We start from the raw sequence: 6,140 nt of genomic DNA on the forward strand, positions 1-6,140 counted from the left end.
CAGCTCTTTGATAACTTCTCATAACCGTGTTTACAATCATGTGTCAGTATTATTTACGGTTTATCCAAGCAGACAATTTTGGCACATACGAAGAGAGCTGTTAAAGCAATGAATGGCTGGGCCTTTTCTAATAAACAGGGAAGCTGCACATAGTGCCAGTGATTTTCTCTATTTACATTCCGATAAATAACAGCAGGAACTGTCCAGACCAATATGCAAGTTCACAAGTTTCAAGTGTGTGTTCTTGAGTCAATTGGTAGCCTGACGGAATTTAGACATCATAACTGCCTGTTTTGGTTGTTTGAAATAACATTGCGATGTTGGAGGCGTCATGTCACTTCGTGTTCGTGGGGAGACGGGGGCTCCTTCTCGTACTGCTGGAAGGGGCGTGGGCATGAATGGGGGCGCCGTGGGGATGGGACTGTGCAGGGCCTGTGAAGTCACTGGCCCGAGCTTTCCGGGGCGGTGTGTGCAGGGCGCGCTGACAGCCCGGCTGCGGCCGCCCTTCTTTGCCGCTTCCCGGGGCTGTTTCTCCAAACGGAATAGCTTTGTTTCCTAGATGGATCCGGCTGGCGGCAGATTCTTATAATAACAAATATAGTCATGAAAAAGAGATACAAAAAGTGCCGAAATTACAATAAAAGCGGGGTTCCCGTAACGGAAGAGAAGGGAGCCAGGCAGCGCGCTGCCCGGGTCCTGGACTGGTAATTGAGCCCGAGCCGGTGATGTCTAAATCAGGCGGGGAGATGGGGGGTGAGCCAGAGAGCGGCAGAGCAGCTCCCCGGGCCGGCAGGAAGGAGCCGCACACGGCGTCTATGCCTGTGTGCACGTGAGGAGGACGCGCGCCCAACAAACACACTGCTAGATGGTGAACGCGCGCACACCATCTGGAATGCATTACACGGCCACCCTGACAGCTCCTAATTAAGATGAATGCACTTTCGAGCACGTAACCGCACGAAATATGCCCAAAATGGCGCCTGAACATTACAACTGCCCAATAGCATCAAGACTACTAAAAATACATCACCGCGAACACCAATGACCATTCAGATAATAAAAATTCAGGAATGTGTCTTTCCCGAGGCCTTAACACACTTTTTTTTCTTTCTGTAGTAATAGGATCTCAGGCTCCGCCCGAGCCCTAAAAAGCAGTAACCCACTGACCTATGCACATAAAATACTGTTATTTGAAATGCATGGTACGCTTTTTTTGCAGCAGGCATATTAACCCGCTGTGCTACATTAGATAAGTCAAACCTACCACTGGACAAAACTTTCATCTCTCTCCAGCAGGTACATTAATCACTCGTGTTATCTTGACACTTTTATTGTTGCTCGAAAACTGCTAATTCTACAAGAAACTTTGAAGTGCTTTTAAAACTGCTGCCTGAGGACCCCCTGGGAATGTGTCAGGGACCCCTGGGAGGCCGCGGACCCCAGTTTGGGAAACACTGCTCTAGGTATCCCACTCCGAAGGTTTATTCGAGAAAAAAATGCGATGGCGACCTGTCCGTTCTGAAAAGGTGAACAAGATAAACCAATGTCAGGCTTATAAATAACATTCTCCCAATGGGAGTGTTTAAAAAGTTGTTAACAGTCAAAATGAATAAGTAAGCTAACACATTGTTTCGTGTTTGTAGAATTATCACCAATAAATTACAATAAGCGATAAGAACACCCCTCGAGCCTGAAACCATCATGACTCATAGGATCAATCCAAGTATCTTTATGTGGATAAACAGCCATTCATCTGCAATTGCCAAGTACCGCCCCTCTCCTCTTACAAATAGGGCTAAAGGTGTGGTAAAGAACCCCCTGTTTTTTTACTACGGCAATAAGGACGAAACAGGCTTATGAGTAACATCATCCCAAGAGGAAGTGTATAAATAGTTGTCAACAGTCAGACTAGATGAACTAACACATAGTATCCTGTTTATAAAATCCAAGCCAAGTAGTGGAAATCAGCGATGAGAGCACCCCTCAAACCTGAAAACTTCATGACTCATAAGGAAAAGTCGGGCCCCCAAGAGTCAAAATTACATCGCTATGAAAGGCATTCAGAAATCGACAAAGAATCGAGAGTCTAGAAAACAACATCTAACTTCTTACCGATCATAATAAATCGTTCCGACAGAGAGTAAGTCCACAGAGCCCTTGATTCCACCGTAATCCGTATTTCGAAGTGCCTGACCATTATTGCAAACCAACGCCATATTTATACCCAAGGAAATTCAAAACAATTACCTACACCTGAAATTGACGCGCACAATCTCAATAGGGGAAGCCGAACAATTGCATCCTGGTGCGACGAGTGTGCGGCGGCCATCTTATAGTGGGTTAAACCACTATATATTCCATGCAATTGATGTCATATTAGTTATCTCCAAACATCTCGTATAGATCCCCGTGCATGAAAAATAATGAAAAGGATTAAGGGGACTCAACACATGCTTACAGCCAGACTAACTGTTAATATTACACTGACTACTTTCTCGCGTCTTTATGCATTCACATATTTAGTAAAGTCGGTTTACAAGATCGTGCCGAATTAACTAAGGAAAGAAAGCCTTATAGCGTTTTCATGCCAGTTGTGTCAGAATATTTTAAACTAGGTTTGTATTCGGAAAGCATGATGTACGTAAAATGGGTTGTGAGTCCCGATCAGGTTGATGTGATGACAATGATCTTCCATGACGCGAGTCTGAAGTAGGCCCACACAATACTAGCGCCATCTTTTATTTATTTATTTATTTTTGATCTGTTTATTAGATTTTCATATATACACTATACTTGACAGGTGTATACGTTTACAGAAGAACCAATAGGCATCCATGAAAACAGACACTACAACACAATAAATCAATATATCAACCCTGGAGTACTAACGATCTGTCTCGGTAATCAAGGTTATCCGTACTTTCGAACTAACATATAAATAAAGTAATTCCAAACTTCGTACGCTTACTAATAATAGCTCAATGTAAATGTATTATGGATGTACATATTATTTTCATATGTGTAGTACAGAGATTATCTTACTACCAAGTCCAAATGGCAAGATTTCAACCAAACGTACATTACATAACATAGGAACAATAACACAACCAATTGGAGGGACAGAGGGAAAATGCAGGAACGCCTACATGATTGGGGGGAAAAAGCGGACAATATATTGCAGTTTTATCAAATTATACATACATACACCTATATATATTATCTGCATACAGGAAAACAGTTTGGTTGAAATGTACAACGCCATCTTTTATCATGGACATGTTTCCTTATGTTGCCTTTCCTTTCACACAATAACCTTTTACACACATTTATGTGCACGACAATGTTGGATCCGTTTCACTGAAACTGCTTTGCTTACAGATTCTGCTTTGCCTAACATTATCACAATTCCTTGAACACCACGGACAGGGTGTCGACACATATTGTGCAAATGGTGTTCTGGTTTCTTCCATGCGGCTAAATGGCTATCTATAGACTAAAACAATGCTGGCTTGCACCGGACTCCCAAAGATGCTTTTTCTTTATAAATAAATTGTGATGCTGTTTCTGGTGTTTGCACGCTTTCTTTTAGTGTTATGTTCCTCCCTTCTTCGGTTGGGTGCCTTCGTTAAAGCGCCGGGATACTCCAGTGGATTGGCCGTGCGCTATAGAAGTATACAAATAACATAACATAACATAACACTTCCAGGTTTGGGAAGAGGAGTGCTTTGCTGATATGGGGAAGGTCTCTACATGCTGATGCTTCAGCCCAGCAGCTTGCTGACTTCTCCTTGTGAGGGTGTTTAGCTCATGACCAGGATGGGGACTTACACTCTTTTCCACCAGGTAATGGTGGTTTGATCTTCCAGTAAGGGGATTCTTGGCTAGACACTCACACTCGCCCTAGACACTTAGGTTAGGGACTGCCTAGTAGGAGTATGACCAATTTTCTATATTGTATTTTATGCTTGCATATATTCTTTATATTTATGGCAGACCTTTTTATTCTGTTCACCGCTCTGGTACTCTTAGTAACTTTCATTTGCATGTGTCTATTAATCATTGCCGCACATTTATTTTATACGTGACTCACGCTGATTCAATAAAATATTGAAAACGTCCCCCTGTGTATTTGTTGTATATTTCTCTGAGAGTACTAGAACACAAGTGACTGAGTGGAAGGGTTCTAGATCTGTTACATTGCTTCCTGGTGGACCAGGGCTCTCATGTTCCGTGATTAAGCAGCATTTCTGGCCGGGGACGTATTGGTGTCTGGGGCATAGATGGACTTGCCTTTGGCACACAAGCAGGCAATTTAAATAATCCACTCCCGCTTTCTCTCCTGAAGTGCTCAACAACTAAACCGTTAAGGCCAAAGGAAACACAGATTGGCCACCGCAAGCGAATTCAGGCCAAACAAGCAAAAAAAAAAAAGCAGTGTCAACTAATGAGAGAAACACACAAGTGAACCTTTACAGCATATATTCTAGTATTCTTTCAAAACCCCTTCCATAGTTTTAATAAAGGGCTGTTGGCAAAACAATTAAAAACAATGGTGAGGAGTTTGGCCACGTCACCATGAGTCTGACAGACTGCTGCATTTTGGCTGTACAAACATACAACCGACCCAATTGCTGCTGGTGCACTTCAGTGCATACAACATACTTCAAACGGTTGGGGTGGAGGGGGGATCCATTGATCCAACCCTACTCCCCCAAATAGAGGGGAAGAAATAAAAGGGGACAGAGGGCAGTCAGAGCCTGAGTGGGTTCCAAAACCTATTAGCAGTTGTTTTGAGGGAGGATCAGGACCTCTGCCACCTATGGCCACTTTCCACTACACCACTGGCTGCACCAATGAAAGCTTTACCACTATCTCAATACTAGAATTTAAGAAGCCATCCTGTGTCCATGGGGATAAGGGGCAATCCTGGCAACTCCATAAACAATTAATGGACGGTGGGATCAGGATGAATTGTAATTGCCATTCTGGAAGAAGAGAATGGACAGCCATCTCAGCGGGGCGAGGAGGGGTTAGGAAATATATAGCTGCGATGTGAGAAGAAATTATATTTAAAAGTCTTCCAGTGCAAGAACAAGGGTGTCTATCTGGATTATCCTCCTGCACACTAGGCCTTGTGAATGATCTAGTACAATTAGATGGCGTCGTTTGGAAGGGCGCATGATTGAACACAGGAAGGTGGTAATGTTTAAAATGAAATAATAATCTGAAACTTTACTGAGCAGCTAAATGATTGATAAAAGACTCCGGTTGGTTCTGATGGCAGATCTGATATTTGATTTCTGTGTGCTTGAATCCTCCCTGGAATGAGAGAATGCCTTCATTTTTTGTCAGAGGGCAGGCCATGCTAACTAACTCTCTCCCCTCTGCGAATAATGCCAAAGGCGTCTTATCTTGGTACATACCCATTTTTGTTTTGTTTATTTTCTGTAGCGAGAACTCGATCCGAAGGTATCAGAGCGCTTTACATGAGCAGCATGAAACCATTCATTTTGGTAGGCACGGGGAGATTCCATTTGCCCCGAATCACAGGATGGTGAGCGTCCCTTCCGAGGTTCCAACACGGTTCCTTAGCTTCGAGGTCGACCGCTCTAGCCTGTTTGTTTGCACATATGGTGGGTAGAAATGAACAGCTGTGTTCCTGAATCCTGGGGGCATCGTGTCGTAGTTTTGTGTGCGCTTATGAGTATGAAAAGCCTTTTTTTTCATACAAACCAATCAGAGAAGGCAGCAGCTGTGTTGTGTGTGCAGCCTGGGAGATTAGTGAGAACACGCCTCCTTCTGCAATGCAAATCTCTCCTTCACTTAGGCTGGACAACTAAACCACAATAAACACGACGATGTTCGGAATAGCGAAGTGATCTGACAGGGTGAGAACCCCGAGGCCGCCCAGGCCATGTTTTTGTTTATTCACGTGTGCGTGTCTGTGGCGGCGGCGCGAGCTAAAGGTGTATTATTAGATTCCACTTAATACCTCTTAATGTCGAGTACGTTTGTTTTGAGCTGTTGTATTTTACCTGGACTCGTGTGAAAGGCTCAGTTTCCCGAAACGGGTCCAAGTTAGAATCAGCTAGTGAACTTCAGAAATGTCATGTTGAACCCCTAATCAAGAATATTCTGTC

General features: G+C 43.5%; 1 long non-coding RNA gene across 2 annotated transcripts in view; it reads right to left on the minus strand.

Annotated features, from left to right (window-relative positions):
* The window catches only part of LOC144755712 (uncharacterized), a 146,672-nt gene extending 144,443 nt beyond the window's left edge, over positions 1 to 2,229 (minus strand). For both annotated transcript variants that reach the window (XR_013594958.1, XR_013594957.1), the window contains exon 1: positions 2,113 to 2,229. This is a non-coding gene — a long non-coding RNA (uncharacterized LOC144755712). The remainder of the gene's footprint in view (positions 1 to 2,112) is intronic.
* Between the last annotated feature and the right edge of the window lie 3,911 nt (positions 2,230 to 6,140).

The sequence above is a fragment of the Lissotriton helveticus genome, chromosome 5_1, assembly GCF_964261635.1.
Source record: "Lissotriton helveticus chromosome 5_1, aLisHel1.1, whole genome shotgun sequence".
Classification (NCBI taxonomy): Eukaryota; Metazoa; Chordata; class Amphibia; order Caudata; family Salamandridae; genus Lissotriton; species Lissotriton helveticus.